Source organism: Oncorhynchus mykiss, chromosome 5, assembly GCF_013265735.2.
Source record: "Oncorhynchus mykiss isolate Arlee chromosome 5, USDA_OmykA_1.1, whole genome shotgun sequence".
NCBI classification, from domain to species: Eukaryota; Metazoa; Chordata; class Actinopteri; order Salmoniformes; family Salmonidae; genus Oncorhynchus; species Oncorhynchus mykiss.
In genome coordinates, this window is record NC_048569.1 from 2,653,952 (window position 1) to 2,671,700 (window position 17,749).

A 17,749-nucleotide genomic window follows, 5' to 3' on the forward strand; every position below is an offset into this window, starting at 1 on the left:
TAGACGTTAGGTAGAACTGATTTAAGTTTCCCTGCATTAAAGTCTCCGGCCACTAGGAGCGCCGCCACTGGGTGAGTGGTTTCCTGTTTGCTTATTTCCTCATACAGCTGACTGAGTGGGGTCTTAGTGCCAGCATCTGTCTGTGGTGGTAAATAAACAGCCACGAAAAGTATAGATGAAAACTCTCTTCATAAATAGTGTGGTATGGAGTTTATCATGAGATACTCTACTTCAGGGTAGCAAAATCTAGAGACTTCCTTAGATTTCATGCACCAGCTGATGTTTACAAATATGCACAGACTATCTAGCTGGTGCAGCGTATATCCCGTTAGCTGAATATTCATGTCGTCATTCAGCCACGATTCCGTGAAACATAAGATGTTACAGTTTTTGATGTCACGTTGGTAGGATATTCGTGATCTTACCTTGTCTAATTTACTGTCCAATGATTGCATGTAACATTGTAGGTAAAGGCAGCTTTCCCACTCGCCTTTCTTGCGAAGCACCCCGCTCTGTCCCCCTGTACCTGTGTCTCTTCCTCTTGCCAATAACTGGGATGTTGGCCCTGTCGGGTGTTTGTAATATGTCCTGTGCATCCTGCTTGTTGAAGAAAAAATCTCTGTCTAATCCGAGGTGAGTGATTGCTGTCCTGATATCCAGAAGCTCTTTGTCTGATCCGAGGTGAGTGATCGCTGTCCTGATATCCAGAAGCTCTTTGTCTGATCTGAGGTGAGTGATCTTTTGCATATGAAACATTATGTACAAAATAAGTTACAAATAAGGAAATGAAACACATAAAAGCACAATTGGTTGGGCGCTGTAAAACTGCTGCCATTTCTTCCACGGCCATTTTATATTTGATAAGGAAGCTGAGAGGTCAAATACACTGTTTAGATTTTCTACTGCCAAGTTTAAACATTCACTATTACAGTGGAACGTTATTTCCAGGAAGTTGTCTGAAAGGGATTGAATTTGTTAATGAATGCCTATTTCTTAGTATTATCCAGTTCCTTTCGTTATGATGTCTCATGATTGAATATTGCTATGTTCAGGTAGACTGTGATTTTGCTGTGATCTCATAGGGGTGTCAGTGGGCTGACTGTGAACACTCTGAGAGACTCTGTGTTGAGTTTGGTGATAAAGTACTCTACAGTACTACTTACAAGAGATGAGCTATAGGTGTACCTACCGTAGGAGTCCCCTCGAAGCCTACCATTGACTATGTACATACCCAGCATGCGACAGAGATGCAGGAGTTGTGACCCGTTTTTGTTTGTTATGTTGTCATAGTTGTGCCTAAGGGGGCATATGTGGGAGGGAATGTTGTCACCTCGAGGCAGGTGTTTGTCCCCCTGTGTGTTGAGGTTGTAAGGTTCTTGTCCGGTTCTGGCATTTAGGTCTCCACAGACTAGTACATGTCCCTGGGCCTGGAAATGTTTCATTTCCCCCTCCAGGATGGAGATGCTGTCTTCATTAAAGTATCGGGGTTCTAGTGGGGGGATATAGGTAGCTCTCTCTCTCGCCCTCTCTGTTCCTGCAGTAAGGTGAGTGATGGCTAGGGGGTGCTGTGTCCTCACAGAGAGGCAGTGTGAAGCTAATGTTTTCCTGCCTCTCTCTCTCTCTCTCTCTCTCTCTCTCTCTCTCTCGCTCTCTCTCTCTCTCTCTCTCTCTCTCTCTCTCTCTCTCTCTCTCTCTCTCTGCCGGGGCTTGTCACATGGGGAGTTTTTTAAATGCTTTAGTCTCCTCAGCCAGTACAGAGCCAGACACTGACAGAGAGACACAAAAAGCTCACCTCGTCCTGCTCACACATCAACCAACCTTTTAACCCTACAGCAACTTTCTGGATTGGAGAAACACACAGTGTCATTAATACAGAGGAACGAGGAACAGGATAGCGAGAGTGCACGAGAGGAGAGCGCAAAATATTTAAAGTGAGTACCTGCTTTCATTGGTGTGTGCTTCTGCTGAATCTGTCGGTGTGTTGGAGAATTGACGGAGAAATATGAACGTCTGTCTTCTTCATAATCAGATGACTTGAATAGTTCAGAATGGATGGAAGGACAGTGGATTGCTGCTTGGATCATATGGAACTACTGTTTCTATGCTGTAGCTTTATCTGGGGCTTTCATTCAAACACATACTGATCCTCAGTAATCATCTATGGTCTCATTAATTCAAACACATGCTGACCCTCAGTGATCTATTGAATGTATTCAGATGGAAACAGTTGTGTTGCATCATGGACCTGCTATTAATGAAATGCACTTTGCTCAGCTGCCCACTCGTTCTAAAAAAAACACAGTTCCCTCTCTCTCTCTGGCCACGCTGTTACAAAGTAGATGCTCTGCAAAGGGAGAGAGAGAGAGAGAGGACGGAGCCGGGGTGAGAGCGCTAGGAGATAGAGAGAGGAGGGAGCCGGGGTGAGAGCGCTAGGAGATAGAGAGAGGAGGGAGCCGGGGTGAGAGCGCTAGGAGATAGAGAGAGGACAGAGCCGGGTGAGAGCGCTAGGAGAGAGAGAGAGAGGAGGGAGCTGGGGTGAGAGCGCTAGGAGATAGAGAGAGGAGGGAGCCGGGGTGAGAGCGCTAGGAGAGAGAGAGAGGAGGGAGCCGGGGTGAGAGCGCTAGAAGAGAGAGAGAGGAGGGAGCCGGGGTGAGAGCGCTAGGAGAGAGAGAGAGGAGGGAGCCGGGGTGAGAGCGCTAGGAGAGAGAGAGAGGAGGGAGCCGGGGTGAGAGCGCTAGGAGAGAGAGAGAGAGAGAGAGAGCCGGGGTGAGAGCGCTAGGAGAGAGAGAGAGGAGGGAGCCGGGGTGAGAGCGCTAGGAGAGAGAGAGAGAGAGAGAGAGGAGGGAGCCGGGGTGAGAGCGCTAGGAGATAGAGAGAGAGAGAGAGGAGGGAGCCGGGGTGAGAGCGCTAGGAGATAGAGAGAGGAGGGAGCCGGGGTGAGAGCGCTAGGAGAGAGAGAGAGGAGGGAGCTGGGGTGAGAGCGCTAGGAGAGAGAGAGAGGAGGGAGCCGGGGTGAGAGAGCTAGGAGAGAGAGAGAGAGAGGAGGGAGCCGGGGTGAGAGCGCTAGGAGATAGAGAGAGGAGGGAGCCAGGGTGAGAGCGCTAGGAGAGAGAGAGAAAGACAGGAATTAGGGAGAGAGTGGAGGGCATTGAAATAAGTGACACTGGACAGACAATTAGCTGAGGATTCCAATGTGTGGCCCATGGCAGAGGTCAGGGGACAGGCTGACCCTTGTAAATGATCCAGCATGGAACCATTATCCTCCTCTGATTTATTAGTTTTAGTAGAAATCAGTTAAGAACAAATTCTTATTTTCAATGACGGCCTAGGAATAGTGGGTTAACTGCCTGTTCAGGGGCAGAATGACAGATTTGTACCTTGTCAGATCAGGGGTTTGAACTTGCAACCTTCTGGTTACTAGTCCATTGCTCTAACCACTAAGCTAATAGAGATGCTACCATCAGATATTGATTAGAGGTGCTACCATCAGATATTGATTAGAGATGCTACCATCAGATATTGAATAGAGATGCTACCATCAGATATTGATTAGAGATGCTACCATCAGATATTGATTAGAGATGCTACCATCAGATATTTATTAGAGATGCTACCATCAGATATTTATTAGAGATGCTACCATCAGATATTGATTAGAGATGCTACCATCAGATATTGATTAGAGATGCTACCATCAGATATTGAATAGAGATGCTACCATCAGATATTGATTAGAGATGCTACCATCAGATATTGATTAGAGATGCTACCATCAGATATTGATTAGAGATGCTACCATCAGATATTTATTAGAGATGCTACCATCAGATATTTATTAGAGATGCTACCATCAGATATTTATTAGAGATGCTACCATCAGATATTTATTAGAGATGCTACCATCAGATATTGATTAGAGGGTCAACCATCAGATATTGAATAGAGATGCTACCTCCCACCTCCCAACTAAGATGTTGGAGGTGGAGCCCAGGTCTTTGTCTAACATGTGATTGGAGCTCAGATCTTTTTCTAAGATGTGATTGGAGCCCAGGTATTTTTCTAGGATGTGATAGGAGCCCAGGGCTTGGTCTAACATGTGATTGGAGCCCAGGTCTTTGTCTAACATGTGAATAGAGACCAGATATTTTTCTAAGGTTTGATTGGAGCCCAGGTCTTTATCATATTCTAGTTCCACCTCCCAAATGTGTGCATGATTGAAAAAGTTCAACAAAATTAAATTAAACTGTTAATATATCTCCCTTAACATATTTACCCTCTGGATCAACATCCTGAACCAGATGTCAGAGTTAAGATGGATAAGAGAGAGATGAGAGGGGGAGAGAGATAGGAGGGTTCAGAGAGAGAGGAGAGGGTGGGGGGGAGATAGGAGGGATCAGAAAGAGGAGAGAGGGGGGAGAGAGATAGGAGGGATCAGAGAGAGAGGAGAGAGGAGAGAGTTAGGAGGGATCAGAGAGAGAGGAGGGGGGAGAGATAGGAGGGATCAGAGAGAGAGGAGAGAGGGGAGAGAGAGGAGAGGGGGAGAGAGAGAGTTAGGAGTGATCTGAGAGAGAGGAGAGAGGAGAGAGTTAGGAGGGATCAGAGAGAGAGGAGAGGGGGAGAGAGAGAGTTAGGAGGGATCAGAGAGAGGAGAGAGAGGAGAGGGAGAGAGGGGAGAGAGATAGGAGGGATCAGAGAGAGAGGAGAGAGGGAAGAGAGATAGGAGGGATCAGAGAGAGAGGAGAGGGGGGAGAGATAGGAGGGATCAGAGAGAGAGGAGAGAGGGGAGAGAGAGGAGAGGGGGAGAGAGAGAGTTAGGAGGGATCAGAGAGAGAGGAGAGGGGGGAGAGATAGGAGGGATCAGAGAGAGAGGAGAGAGGGGAGAGAGAGGAGAGGGGGAGAGAGAGAGTTAGGAGGGATCAGAGAGAGGAGAGGGGGAGAGGGGAGAGAGATAGGAGGGATCAGAGAGAGGAGAGGGTGAGAGGGGGGAGAGATAGGAGGCATCAGAGAGAGAGGAGAGAGGGAGAGGGGAGAGAGATAGGAGGGATCAGAGAGAGAGGAGAGAGGGGAGAGAGAGGAGAGGGGGAGAGAGAGAGTTAGGAGGGATCAGAGAGAGGAGAGGGGGAGAGGGGAGAGATATAGGAGGGATCAGAGAGAGGAGAGGGTGAGAGGGGGGAGAGATAGGAGGGATCAGAGAGAGGAGAGAGGAGAGAGAGAGGAGAGGGGAGAGAGAGTTAGGAGGGATCAGAGAGAGGAGAGGGGGAGAGGGGAGAGAGATAGGAGGGATCAGAGAGAGGAGAGGGTGAGAGGGGGGAGAGACAGGAGGCATCAGAGAGAGAGGAGAGAGGGAGAGGGGAGAGAGATAGGAGGGATCACAGAGAGGAGAGGGGAAGAGGGGAGAGAGATAGGAGGGATCAGAGAGAGAGGAGAGAGGGGAGAGTGAAAGGAGGGATCAGAGAGAGATGAGAGGGGGAGAGGGGAGCGAGATAGGAGGGATCAGAGAGAGGAGAGGGGGAGAGGGGAGAGATAGGAGGGATCAGAGAGAGAGGAGAGAGGGGCGAGCAATAGGAGGGATCAAAGAGAGATGAGAGGGGGAGAGGGGAGAGAGATAGGAGGTATCGGAGAGAGATGAGAGAGGGAGAGGGGAGAGAGATAGGAGGGATCTGAGAGAGACGAGAGGGGGAGAGGGGAGAGATAGGAGGGATCAGAGAGAGAGGAGACGGAGGAGAGGGGGAGAGGTGAGAGAGATAGGAGGGATCAGAGAGAGAGGAGAGGGGAGAGAGTTAGGAGTGATCAGAGAGAGAGGAAAGGGGAGAGAGAGAGTTAGGAGTGATCAGAGAGAGAGGAGAGGGGATAGAGAGAGTTAGGAGTGATCAGAGAGAGATGAGAGGGGGAGAGGGTCGAGAGATAGGAGGGATCAGAGAGAGAGGAGAGGGGGAGAGAGGAGAGAGATAGCAGGGATCAGAGAGAGATGAGAGGGGGAGAGGGGAGAGAGATAGGAGGGATCAGAGAGAGATGGGAGGGGGAGATGGGAGAGAGATAGGAGGGATCAGAGAGAGGAGAGGGGGGAGAGATAGGAGTAATCAGTGAGAGAGGAGAGGGGAGAGAGATAGGAGGGATCAGAGAGAGAGGAGAGAGGGGAGAGAGAGGAGAGGGGGAGAGAGAGAGTTAGGAGGGATCAGAGAGAGAGGAGAGGGGGGAGAGATAGGAGGGATCAGAGAGAGAGGAGAGAGGGGAGAGAGAGGAGAGGGGGAGAGAGAGAGTTAGGAGGGATCAGAGAGGGGAGAGGGGGAGAGGGGAGAGAGATAGGAGGGATCAGAGAGAGGAGAGGGGGAGAGGGGGGAGAGATAGGAGGCATCAGAGAGAGAGGAGAGAGGGAGAGGGGAGAGAGATAGGAGGGATCAGAGAGAGGAGAGGGGAAGAGGGGAGAGAGATAGGAGGGATCAGAGAGAGGAGAGGGGAAGAGGGGAGAGAGATAGGAGGGATCAGAGAGAGATGGGAGGGGGAGATGGGAGAGAGATAGGAGGGATCAGAGAGAGGAGAGGGGGGAGAGATAGGAGTAATCAGTGAGAGAGGAGAGGGGAGAGAGATAGGAGGGATCAGAGAGAGAGGAGAGAGGGGAGAGAGAGGAGAGGGAGAGGGGAGAGAGATAGGAGGGATCAGAGAGAGAGGAGAGGGGGGAGAGATAGGAGGGATCAGAGAGAGAGGAGAGAGGGGAGAGAGAGGAGAGGGGGAGAGAGAGAGTTAGGAGGGATCAGAGAGGGGAGAGGGGAGAGAGATAGGAGGGATCAGAGAGAGGAGAGGGGGAGAGGGGGGAGAGATAGGAGGCATCAGAGAGAGAGGAGAGAGGGAGAGGGGAGAGAGATAGGAGGGATCAGAGAGAGGAGAGGGGAAGAGGGGAGAGAGATAGGAGGGATCAGAGAGAGGAGAGGGGAAGAGGGGAGAGAGATAGGAGGGATCAGAGAGATTGGAGAGAGGGGAGAGTGATAGGAGGGATCAGAGAGAGATCAGAGAGAGATGAGAGGGGGAGAGGGGAGAGAGATAGGAGGGATCGGAGAGAGATGAGAGGGGGAGAGGTGAGAGAGATAGGAGGGATCAGAGAGAGGAGAGAGGGGAGAGCGATAGGAGGGATCAGAGAGAGATGAGAGGGGGAGAGGGGAGAGAGATAGGAGGTATCGGAGAGAGATGAGAGGGGGAGAGGGGAGAGAGATAGGAGGGATCAGAGAGAGATGAGAGGGGGAGAGGGGAGAGATAGGAGGGATCAGAGAGAGAGGAGACGGAGGAGAGGGGGAGAGGTGAGAGAGATAGGTGGGATCAGAGAGAGAGGAGAGGGGAGAGAGTTAGGAGTGATCAGAGAGAGAGGAGAGGGGAGAGAGAGAGTTAGGAGTGATCAGAGAGAGAGGAGAGGGGATGGAGAGAGTTAGGAGTGATCAGAGAGAGAGGAGAGAGAGGAGAGAGAGGAGAGGGGGAGAGGTGAGAGAGATGTGAGGCATCAGAGAGAGAGGAGAGGGGAGAGAGTTAGGAGGGATCAGAGAGAGAGGAGAGAGGGGAGAGAGGGGAGAGGGGGAGAGAGAGAGTTTGGAGGGATCAGAGAGAGGAGAGAGAGGAGAGGGGAGAGGGGAGAGAGATGGGAGGGATCAGAGAGAGAGGAGAGGGGGGAGAGGGGGAGAGAGGTGAGAGATAGGAGGGACCAGAGAGAGAGGAGAGGGGGAGAGGGGTGAGAGATAGGAAGGATCAGAGAGAGATGAGAATTGGAGAGGGGAGAGATAGGAGGGATCAGAGAGAGATGAGAGGGGGAGAGGGGAGAGAGATAGGAGGGATCAGAGAGAGGAGAGAGGGGAGAGAGATAGGAGGGATCAGAGAGAGATGAGAGGGGGAGAGGGGAGAGAGATAGGAGGTATCGGAGAGAGATGAGAGGGGGAGAGGGGAGAGAGATAGGAGGGATCAGAGAGAGATGAGAGGGGGAGAGGGGAGAGATAGGAGGGATCAGAGAGAGAGGAGACGGAGGAGAGGGGGAGAGGTGAGAGAGATAGGAGGGATCAGAGAGAGAGGAGAGGGGAGAGAGTTAGGAGTGATCAGAGAGAGAGGAGAGGGGAGAGAGAGAGTTAGGAGTGATCAGAGAGAGAGGAGAGGGGATAGAGAGAGTTAGGAGTGATCAGAGAGAGAGGAGAGAGAGGAGAGAGAGGAGAGGGGGAGAGGTGAGAGAGATGTGAGGCATCAGAGAGAGAGGAGAGGGGAGAGAGTTAGGAGGGATCAGAGAGAGAGGAGAGAGGGGAGAGAGGGGAGAGGGGGAGAGAGAGAGTTTGGAGGGATCAGAGAGAGGTGAGAGAGGAGAGGGGAGAGGGGAGAGAGATGGGAGGGATCAGAGAGAGAGGAGAGGGGGGAGAGGGGGAGAGAGGTGAGAGATAGGAGGGACCAGAGAGAGAGGAGAGGGGGAGAGGGGAGAGAGATAGGAAGGATCAGAGAGAGATGAGAATTGGAGAGGGGAGAGAGATAGGAGGGATCAGAGAGAGATGAGAGGGGGAGAGGGGAGAGAGATAGGAGGGATCAGAGAGAGAGGAGAGAGAGGAGAGGGGAAAGAGGAGAGAGATAGGAGGGATCAGAGAGAGATGAGGGGGGAGAGGGGGAGAGAGGAGAGAGATAGCAGGGATCAGAGAGAGATGAGAGGGGAGAGAGTTAGGGGGATCAGAGAGAAAGGAGAGAGGGGGGAGAGGGTTAGGAGGGATCAAAGAGAGAGGAGAGGAGATGAGAGAGATAGGAGGGATCAGAGAGAGAGGAGAGGGGGAGAGGGGAGAGAGAGGTGAGAGATAGGAGGGACGAGAGAGAGAGGAGAGGGGGAGAGGGGAGAGAGATAGGAAGGATCAGAGAGAGATGAGAATTGGAGAGGGGAGAGAGATAGGAGGGATCAGAGAGAGATGAGAGGGGGAGAGGGGAGAGAGATAGGAGGGATCAGAGAGAGAGGAGAGAGAGGAGAGGGGAAAGAGGAGAGAGATAGGAGGGATCAGAGAGAGATGAGGGGGGAGAGGGGGAGAGAGGAGAGAGATAGCAGGGATCAGAGAGAGATGGGAGGGGGAGATGGGAGAGAGATAGGAGGGATCAGATAGATACTAGAGGGGGAGAGAGAGATAGGAAGGATCAGAGAGAGATGAGAATTGGAGAGGGGAGAGAGATAGGAGGGATCAGAGAGAGATGAGAGGGGGAGAGAGATAGGAGGGATCAGAGAGAGATGAGAGGGGGAGAGGGGAGAGAGATAGGAGGTATCAGAGAGAGAGGAGAGAGAGGAGAGGGGGAGAGAGGAGAGAGATAGCAGGGATCAGAGAGAGATGAGAGGGGGAGATGGGAGAGAGATAGGAGGGATCAGATAGATACTAGAGGGGGAGAGAGAGTTAGGAGGGATCAGAGAGAGAGGAGAGAGGGGAGAGGGGGGAGAGATAGGAGGGATCAGAGAGATACGAGAGGTGGAGAGAGATTTATCAGTGATCAGAGAGAGAGGAGAGATTTTGGAGGGATTAGAGAGATACGAGAGGGGGAGAGGGGAGATAGTTTGGAGGAATCAGAGAGAGAGCAGAGGGGAGAGAGTTAGGGGGATCAGAGAGAGAGGAGAGAGGGGGGAGAGGGTTAGGAGGGATCAGAGAGAGGAGAGGGGGAGAGGGGGGAGAGATAGGAGGCATCAGAGAGAGAGGAGAGAGGGAGAGGGGAGAGAGATAGGAGGGATCAGAGAGAGGAGAGGGGAAGAGGGGAGAGAGATAGGAGGGATCAGAGAGATTGGAGAGAGGGGAGAGTGATAGGAGGGATCAGAGAGAGATGAGAGGGGGAGAGGGGAGAGAGATAGGAGGGATCAGAGAGAGATGAGAGGGGGAGAGGGGACAGAGATAGGAGGGATCGGAGAGAGATGAGAGGGGGAGAGGGGAGAGAGATAGGAGAGATCAGAGAGAGGAGAGAGGGGAGAGGGGAGAGATAGGAGGGATCAGAGAGATACGAGAGGTGGAGAGAGATTTATCAGTGATCAGAGAGAGAGGAGAGATTTTGGAGGGATTAGAGAGATACTAGGGTGGGAGAGGGGAGATAGTTAGGAGGAATCAGAGAGAGAGGAGAGGGGAGAGAGTTAGGGGGATCAGAGAGAAAGGAGAGAGGGGGGAGAGGGTTAGGAGGGATCAAAGAGAGAGGAGAGGGAGGAGAGGGGGAGAGATGAGAGAGATAGGAGGGATCAGAGAGAGAGGAGAGGGGGAGAGGGGAGAGAGATAGGAGGGATCAGAGAGATACGAGAGGGGGAGAGAGAGTTAGGAGGGATCAGAGAGATACGCGAGGGGGAGAGAGAGTTAGGAGGGATCAGAGCGATACAAGAGGGGGAGAGAGAGTTAGGAGGGATCAGAGAGATACGAGAGGGGGAGAGAGGAGAGAGATAGGAGGGATCAGAGAGAGAGGAGAGAGTGGGGAGAGGGGAGAGAGTTAGCAGTGATCAGAGAGAGAGGAGAGAGGGAGAGGGGAGAGAGATAGGAGGGATCAGAGAGAGGAGTGGGGGAGAGGGGAGAGAGATTTCGGAATGATCAGAGAGAGAGGTGAGAGGGGGGGAGAGATTTAGGAATGATCAGAGAGAGAGGAGAGAGGGGGAGAGATTTAGGAGGGATCAGAGAGATACGAGAGGGGGAGAGGGGAGAGAGATTTAGGAGTGATCAGAGAGAGGAGAGAGGGGGGAGAGATTTAGTTATGATCAGAGAGAGAGGAGAAAGGGGGGAGAGAGGGGAGAGATTTTGTAGACCAGGACAGCTCAGATAGAAGAGTTGTGTGTCTTCAATCAGCTGGTTCTGAAAAGAGGCAGAGGAACGGATGCTGAGCTGTGAGTGTGTCTCTGAGTTGTCTCACAAGCTCATGAAGGGACTGGCTCACTCTTCTCTCTCTGCTGTCTGATGACCAACACAGTTCTATAGTAGATTTGATCTCCTCTCATATTTCCCCAAGTCTGAGTTAGGCTGTCACTATACATTGTTTAATTGATTTTATTTTATTTAACCTTTATTTAACTAGGCTTAAGAACAACTTCTTATTTACAATGACGGACTATGAAAAAGGCCTACTGGGGGAACGGGGGCTGGGATTAAAAATAAATACATAAAATATAAGTACAGGACAAAACAAGAGAGACAACACAACATAAAGAGAGACCTTAGACAACAATATAGCATGGCAGCAACACAACATGACTACAACATGGTAGCAACACAACATCACAACAACATGGTAGCAACACAACATGACAACAACATGGTAGCAACACAACATGACAACAACATGGTAGCAACACAACATCACAACAACATGGTAGCAACACAACATGACAACAACATGGTAGCAACACAACATGACAACAACATGGTAGCAACACAACATCACAACAACATGGTAGCAACACAACATCACAACAACATGGTAGCAACACAACATGACAACAACATGGTAGCAACACAACATCACAACAACATGGTAGCAACACAACATGACAACAACATGGTAGCAACACAACATGACAACAACATGGTAGCAACACAACATGACAACAACATGGTAGCAACACAACATGACAACAACATGGTAGCAACACAACATGACAACAACATGGTAGCAACAGAACATGACAACAACATGGTAGCAACACAACATGACAACAACATGGTAGCAACACAACATTTTTTATTTTATTTATTTTACCTTTATTTAACCAGGTAGGCAAGTTGAGAACAAGTTCTCATTTACAATTGCGACCTGGCCAAGATAAAGCAAAGCAGTTCGACAGATACAACAACACAGAGTTACACATGGAGTAAAACAAACATACAGTCAATAATAAAGTATAAACAAGTCTATATACAATGTGAGCAAATGAGGTGAGAAGGGAGGTAAAGGCAAAAAAAGGCGAGAGAGATGTGAGGCATCAGAGAGAGAGGAGAGGGGAGAGAGTTAGGAGGGATCAGAGAGAGAGGAGAGAGGGGAGAGAGGGGAGAGGGGGAGAGAGAGAGTTTGGAGGGATCAGAGAGAGGAGAGAGAGGAGAGGGGAGAGGGGAGAGAGATGGGAGGGATCAGAGAGAGAGGATAGGGGGGAGAGGGGGAGAGAGGTGAGAGATAGGAGGGACCAGAGAGAGAGGAGAGGGGGAGAGGGGTGAGAGATAGGAAGGATCAGAGAGAGATGAGAATTGGAGAGGGGAGAGATAGGAGGGATCAGAGAGAGATGAGAGGGGGAGAGGGGAGAGAGATAGGAGGGATCAGAGAGAGGAGAGAGGGGAGAGAGATAGGAGGGATCAGAGAGAGATGAGAGGGGGAGAGGGGAGAGAGATAGGAGGTATCGGAGAGAGATGAGAGGGGGAGAGGGGAGAGAGATAGGAGGGATCAGAGAGAGATGAGAGGGGGAGAGGGGAGAGATAGGAGGGATCAGAGAGAGAGGAGACGGAGGAGAGGGGGAGAGGTGAGAGAGATAGGAGGGATCAGAGAGAGAGGAGAGGGGAGAGAGTTAGGAGTGATCAGAGAGAGAGGAGAGGGGAGAGAGAGAGTTAGGAGTGATCAGAGAGAGAGGAGAGGGGATAGAGAGAGTTAGGAGTGATCAGAGAGAGAGGAGAGAGAGGAGAGAGAGGAGAGGGGGAGAGGTGAGAGAGATGTGAGGCATCAGAGAGAGAGGAGAGGGGAGAGAGTTAGGAGGGATCAGAGAGAGAGGAGAGAGGGGAGAGAGGGGAGAGGGGGAGAGAGAGAGTTTGGAGGGATCAGAGAGAGGTGAGAGAGGAGAGGGGAGAGGGGAGAGAGATGGGAGGGATCAGAGAGAGAGGAGAGGGGGGAGAGGGGGAGAGAGGTGAGAGATAGGAGGGACCAGAGAGAGAGGAGAGGGGGAGAGGGGAGAGAGATAGGAAGGATCAGAGAGAGATGAGAATTGGAGAGGGGAGAGAGATAGGAGGGATCAGAGAGAGATGAGAGGGGGAGAGGGGAGAGAGATAGGAGGGATCAGAGAGAGAGGAGAGAGAGGAGAGGGGAAAGAGGAGAGAGATAGGAGGGATCAGAGAGAGATGAGGGGGGAGAGGGGGAGAGAGGAGAGAGATAGCAGGGATCAGAGAGAGAGGAGAGGGGAGAGAGTTAGGGGGATCAGAGAGAAAGGAGAGAGGGGGGAGAGGGTTAGGAGGGATCAAAGAGAGAGGAGAGGAGATGAGAGAGATAGGAGGGATCAGAGAGAGAGGAGAGGGGGAGAGGGGAGAGAGAGGTGAGAGATAGGAGGGACCAGAGAGAGAGGAGAGGGGGAGAGGGGAGAGAGATAGGAAGGATCAGAGAGAGATGAGAATTGGAGAGGGGAGAGAGATAGGAGGGATCAGAGAGAGATGAGAGGGGGAGAGGGGAGAGAGATAGGAGGGATCAGAGAGAGAGGAGAGAGAGGAGAGGGGAAAGAGGAGAGAGATAGGAGGGATCAGAGAGAGATGAGGGGGGAGAGGGGGAGAGAGGAGAGAGATAGCAGGGATCAGAGAGAGATGGGAGGGGGAGATGGGAGAGAGATAGGAGGGATCAGATAGATACTAGAGGGGGAGAGAGAGATAGGAAGGATCAGAGAGAGATGAGAATTGGAGAGGGGAGAGAGATAGGAGGGATCAGAGAGAGATGAGAGGGGGAGAGAGATAGGAGGGATCAGAGAGAGATGAGAGGGGGAGAGGGGAGAGAGATAGGAGGTATCAGAGAGAGAGGAGAGAGAGGAGAGGGGGAGAGAGGAGAGAGATAGCAGGGATCAGAGAGAGATGAGAGGGGGAGATGGGAGAGAGATAGGAGGGATCAGATAGATACTAGAGGGGGAGAGAGAGTTAGGAGGGATCAGAGAGAGAGGAGAGAGGGGAGAGGGGGGAGAGATAGGAGGGATCAGAGAGATACGAGAGGTGGAGAGAGATTTATCAGTGATCAGAGAGAGAGGAGAGATTTTGGAGGGATTAGAGAGATACGAGAGGGGGAGAGGGGAGATAGTTTGGAGGAATCAGAGAGAGAGCAGAGGGGAGAGAGTTAGGGGGATCAGAGAGAGAGGAGAGAGGGGGGAGAGGGTTAGGAGGGATCAGAGAGAGGAGAGGGGGAGAGGGGGGAGAGATAGGAGGCATCAGAGAGAGAGGAGAGAGGGAGAGGGGAGAGAGATAGGAGGGATCAGAGAGAGGAGAGGGGAAGAGGGGAGAGAGATAGGAGGGATCAGAGAGATTGGAGAGAGGGGAGAGTGATAGGAGGGATCAGAGAGAGATGAGAGGGGGAGAGGGGAGAGAGATAGGAGGGATCAGAGAGAGATGAGAGGGGGAGAGGGGACAGAGATAGGAGGGATCGGAGAGAGATGAGAGGGGGAGAGGGGAGAGAGATAGGAGAGATCAGAGAGAGGAGAGAGGGGAGAGGGGAGAGATAGGAGGGATCAGAGAGATACGAGAGGTGGAGAGAGATTTATCAGTGATCAGAGAGAGAGGAGAGATTTTGGAGGGATTAGAGAGATACTAGGGTGGGAGAGGGGAGATAGTTAGGAGGAATCAGAGAGAGAGGAGAGGGGAGAGAGTTAGGGGGATCAGAGAGAAAGGAGAGAGGGGGGAGAGGGTTAGGAGGGATCAAAGAGAGAGGAGAGGGAGGAGAGGGGGAGAGATGAGAGAGATAGGAGGGATCAGAGAGAGAGGAGAGGGGGAGAGGGGAGAGAGATAGGAGGGATCAGAGAGATACGAGAGGGGGAGAGAGAGTTAGGAGGGATCAGAGAGATACGCGAGGGGGAGAGAGAGTTAGGAGGGATCAGAGCGATACAAGAGGGGGAGAGAGAGTTAGGAGGGATCAGAGAGATACGAGAGGGGGAGAGAGGAGAGAGATAGGAGGGATCAGAGAGAGAGGAGAGAGTGGGGAGAGGGGAGAGAGTTAGCAGTGATCAGAGAGAGAGGAGAGAGGGAGAGGGGAGAGAGATAGGAGGGATCAGAGAGAGGAGTGGGGGAGAGGGGAGAGAGATTTCGGAATGATCAGAGAGAGAGGTGAGAGGGGGGGAGAGATTTAGGAATGATCAGAGAGAGAGGAGAGAGGGGGAGAGATTTAGGAGGGATCAGAGAGATACGAGAGGGGGAGAGGGGAGAGAGATTTAGGAGTGATCAGAGAGAGGAGAGAGGGGGGAGAGATTTAGTTATGATCAGAGAGAGAGGAGAAAGGGGGGAGAGAGGGGAGAGATTTTGTAGACCAGGACAGCTCAGATAGAAGAGTTGTGTGTCTTCAATCAGCTGGTTCTGAAAAGAGGCAGAGGAACGGATGCTGAGCTGTGAGTGTGTCTCTGAGTTGTCTCACAAGCTCATGAAGGGACTGGCTCACTCTTCTCTCTCTGCTGTCTGATGACCAACACAGTTCTATAGTAGATTTGATCTCCTCTCATATTTCCCCAAGTCTGAGTTAGGCTGTCACTATACATTGTTTAATTGATTTTATTTTATTTAACCTTTATTTAACTAGGCTTAAGAACAACTTCTTATTTACAATGACGGACTATGAAAAAGGCCTACTGGGGGAACGGGGGCTGGGATTAAAAATAAATACATAAAATATAAGTACAGGACAAAACAAGAGAGACAACACAACATAAAGAGAGACCTTAGACAACAATATAGCATGGCAGCAACACAACATGACTACAACATGGTAGCAACACAACATCACAACAACATGGTAGCAACACAACATGACAACAACATGGTAGCAACACAACATGACAACAACATGGTAGCAACACAACATCACAACAACATGGTAGCAACACAACATGACAACAACATGGTAGCAACACAACATGACAACAACATGGTAGCAACACAACATCACAACAACATGGTAGCAACACAACATGACAACAACATGGTAGCAACACAACATCACAACAACATGGTAGCAACACAACATGACAACAACATGGTAGCAACACAACATGACAACAACATGGTAGCAACACAACATGACAACAACATGGTAGCAACACAACATGACAACAACATGGTAGCAACACAACATGACAACAACATGGTAGCAACAGAACATGACAACAACATGGTAGCAACACAACATGACAACAACATGGTAGCAACACAACATTTTTTATTTTATTTATTTTACCTTTATTTAACCAGGTAGGCAAGTTGAGAACAAGTTCTCATTTACAATTGCGACCTGGCCAAGATAAAGCAAAGCAGTTCGACAGATACAACAACACAGAGTTACACATGGAGTAAAACAAACATACAGTCAATAATAAAGTATAAACAAGTCTATATACAATGTGAGCAAATGAGGTGAGAAGGGAGGTAAAGGCAAAAAAAGGCCTTGGTGGCAAGGTAAATACAATATAGAAAGTAAAACACTGGAATGGTAGTTTTGCAATGGAAGAATGTGCAAAGTAGAAATACAAATAATGGGGTGCAAAGGAGCAAAATAAATTAATTAATTAAATACAGTTGGGAAAGAGGTAGTTGATAGGGCTAAATTATATGTGGGCTATGTACAGGTGCAGTAATCTGTGAGCTGCTCTGACAGTTGGTGCTTAAAGCTAGTGAGGGAGATAAGTGTTTCCAGTTTCAGAGATTTTTGTAGTTCGTTCCAGTCATTGGCAGCAGAGAACTGGAAAGAGAGGCGGCCAAAGAAAGAATTGGTTTTGGGGGTGACTAGAGAGATATACCTGCTGGAGCGTGTGCTACAGGTGGGAGATGCTATGGTGACCAGCGAGCTGAGATAAGGGGGGACTTTACCTAGCAGGGTCTTGTAGATGACATGGAGCCAGTGGGTTTGGCGACGAGTATGAAGCGAGGGCCAGCCAACGAGAGCGTACAGGTCGCAATGGTGGGTAGTGTATGGGGCTTTGGTGACAAAACGGATTGCACTGTGATAGACTGCATCCAGTTTGTTGAGTAGGGTATTGGAGGCTATTTTGTAAATTACATCGCCAAAGTCGAGGATTGGTAGGATGGTCAGTTTTACAAGGGTATGTTTGGCAGCATGAGTGAAGGATGCTTTGTTGCGAAATAGGAAGCCAATTCTAGATTTAACTTTGGATTGGAGATGTTTGATATGGGTCTGGAAGGAGAGTTTACAGTCTAACCAGACACCTAAGTATTTGTAGTTGTCCACGTATTCTAAGTCAGAGCCGTCCAGAGTAGTGATGTTGGACAGGCGGGTAGGTGCAGGTAGTGATCGGTTGAAGAGCATGCATTTAGTTTTACTTGTATTTAAGAGCAGTTGGAGGCCACGGAAGGAGAGTTGTATGGCATTGAAGCTTGCCTGGAGGGTTGTTAACACAGTGTCCAAAGAAGGGCCGGAAGTATACAGAATGGTGTCGTCTGCGTAGAGGTGGATCAGAGACTCACCAGCAGCAAGAGCGACCTCATTGATGTATACAGAGAAGAGAGTCGGTCCAAGAATTGAACCCTGTGGCACCCCCATAGAGACTGCCAGAGGTCCGGACAACAGACCCTCAGATTTGACACACTGAACTCTATCAGAGAAGTAGTTGGTGAACCAGGCGAGGCAATCATTTGAGAAACCAAGGCTGTTGAGTCTGCCGATGAGAATATGGTGATTGACAGAGTCGAAAGCCTTGGCCACGTCGATGAAGACGTCTGCACAGTACTGTATTTTATCGATGGCGGTTATGATATCGTTTAGTACCTTGAGCATGGCTGAGGTGCACCCGTGACCGGCTCGGAAACCGGATTGCACAGCGGAGAAGGTACGGTGGGATTTGAGATGGTCAGTGATC

The 17,749-nt window shown here is 50.4% G+C and overlaps 1 protein-coding gene across 1 annotated transcript in view; it reads left to right on the top strand.

Annotated features, from left to right (window-relative positions):
* Positions 1–1,746: 1,746 nt before the first annotated feature.
* Positions 1,747–17,749, top strand: part of LOC118964552 (ciliary neurotrophic factor receptor subunit alpha-like) — a 361,591-nt gene continuing 345,588 nt past the window's right edge. Inside the window, exon 1 of the mRNA XM_036976606.1 lies at positions 1,747–1,931. The gene's annotated coding sequence lies outside the window, so the exon portion shown is untranslated. The remainder of the gene's footprint in view (positions 1,932–17,749) is intronic.